General features: G+C 28.1%; 2 non-coding genes across 2 annotated transcripts in view; both read right to left on the minus strand.

Moving 5' to 3' along the window:
• Window positions 1-676, minus strand: part of LOC128871356 (large subunit ribosomal RNA) — a 3,990-nt gene extending 3,314 nt beyond the window's left edge. The window contains exon 1 of the ribosomal RNA XR_008455911.1: window positions 1-676. This exon is cut by the window's left edge and continues 3,314 nt beyond it. This is a non-coding gene — a ribosomal RNA (large subunit ribosomal RNA).
• Window positions 677-1,118: 442 nt separating this feature from the next.
• Window positions 1,119-1,299, minus strand: LOC128871354 (5.8S ribosomal RNA). Its single transcript, XR_008455909.1, has one exon. It is a non-coding gene; the product is annotated as a 5.8S ribosomal RNA (ribosomal RNA).
• Between the last annotated feature and the right edge of the window lie 1,039 nt (window positions 1,300-2,338).

Genomic DNA, 2,338 nt, shown 5'->3' on the forward strand with positions numbered 1-2,338 from the left:
TGAATTTTAGCATTATATATAATAAAATCTATCAACACTTTATCAAATCATTAGTATTTATTCTATGTTAATATGCTTAAAAAGCAAATTAATTTAAATAAACTTAATATCACCAATGATCTTTTGATAAATACTTTATTATGTTAATAGATTACAATGTCCTTATATGAAAAAAATGCACATTATTTTTAATTATTTAATGATGAATTTTTCATAATGGATATTCAGGTTCATCGGGCTTAACCTCTAAGCAGTTTCACGTACTATTTAACTCTCTATTCAGAGTTCTTTTCAACTTTCCCTCACGGTACTTGTTTACTATCGGTCTCATGGTTATATTTAGTTTTAGATGGAGTTTACCACCCACTTAGTGCTGCACTATCAAGCAACACGACTCTTTGGAAATATCTTTCTAGTAATCATTAACGTTATACGGGCCTGGCACCCTCTATGGGTAAATGGCCTCATTTAAGAAGGACTTAAATCGTTAATTTCTCATACTAGATATTAAGATATTCCATACACTGCATCTCACATTTGACATATAGACAAAGTGACTTAGTGCTGAACTATTTTCTTTTCGCTCGCCGCTACTAAGAAAATCCTTGTTAGTTTCTTTTCCTCCCCTCATTAATATGCTTAAATTCAGGGGGTAATCCCATATGAGTTGAGGTTGTTTTAAAATATTTTTTATCTTCTCACACAATTTAATAAATAATTATATCATCTTTTCATCTCTATTTTTCTTTTTTTCCTTTTATATAAATATATATTATAAATAATAATTATGTAAAATGAGGCAATTCTAGAATAAAAAAAAATTAATTTTTATGCTAGACATTCCTCCTTTAATTACATATATAAATTAATATTTTATATATATATAAATAATATGAAAATTTTTTAAAGAGAATACTTAGATTCAAAATTTTTATTTCATTTTATTTGAGAGGATTTTTTTTTTTTTAAGAATATATATAATAAATAAAAAATTCATTATATAATCTTTATTTTTTTGCTATTAATATTATGAATTATTTAAAATCCAATAATATACACATTTGCTTAAATTCAATTATTTTTATAAAAGAATAAGCAACTTATTTAGCATAGTCTTACAACCCTCAACCATATGTAGTCCAAGCAGTACTTTAAAATTTAATTTAATGTACATAACAGCATGGACTGCGATATGCGTTCAAAATGTCGATGTTCATGTGTCCTGCAGTTCACACGATGACGCACAGTTTGCTGCGTTCTTCATCGACCCATGAGCCAAGTGATCCACCGCTTAGAGTATTTTTTTATTTATTTTTATTTATAACAAATGTCAATTTTTTTTTGCATATATTAATTGAAAGAGTAAAATTAAATAATAATAATAATAATATATAAATTGATTTTCTTTCAATAATATATATCAAATATATTTAACTCTAAACATTTTTATTAAGTTGCGAATGTCTTAGTTCAACAATAATACAGTGGTGGTATTTATTATGTTTGATTATTTTGTATTTTTTTTAATCATTTTATGTATATATAAATATATTAATAAATATATACCACTTTTGTTATTGTGAACAAATTAACTTATCATTCAATCAAATGAATAATAAGTACAACTTTCTATTTTCATGTTTAAAGGTTTTTAAAAGAAAAAATAAGAAAAAACATTACAAAATGTACCATCCATATTATATTTAATATGATATAATTGATGGATAACAAATTGAATGAAAAAGAATAAAAAGAATATGGATTCAAAATAATTATAAATTTTTCTTTTTTTTCTTTTTTTTTTTTTTTCTTTTGTTTGTTTTTGTTTTTATTTTTTTTGGCATTGTTTGTTTTTCTTACGGATATGGAACACAATAATGATCCTTCCGCAGGTTCACCTACGGAAACCTTGTTACGACTTTTACTTCCTCTAAATAATCAAGTTCGGTCAACTTTTGCGAAACAACCGTGACACACGAGGCGTCACAGTGATCACGTCCGGAGACCTCACTAAATAATTCAATCGGTAGTAGCGACGGGCGGTGTGTACAAAGGGCAGGGACTTAATCAATGCGAGTTAATAACTCGCACTTACTGGGAATTCCAAGTTCATGTGAACAGTTTCAGTTCACAATCCCAAGCATGAAAGTGGTTCAGCGGTTTACCCGGACCTCTCGGTCTAGGAAATACACGTTGATACTTTCATTGTAGCGCGCGTGCAGCCCAGGACATCTAAGGGCATCACAGACCTGTTATTGCTCAATCTCGTTACTGCTAGACGCAATTTGTCCATTTAAGAAGCTAGTGTCCTTATAATGGGACAAACCAACAGGTACGA

The sequence above is a fragment of the Anastrepha ludens genome, unplaced genomic scaffold, assembly GCF_028408465.1.
Source record: "Anastrepha ludens isolate Willacy unplaced genomic scaffold, idAnaLude1.1 ptg000159l, whole genome shotgun sequence".
NCBI classification, from domain to species: domain Eukaryota; kingdom Metazoa; phylum Arthropoda; class Insecta; order Diptera; family Tephritidae; genus Anastrepha; species Anastrepha ludens.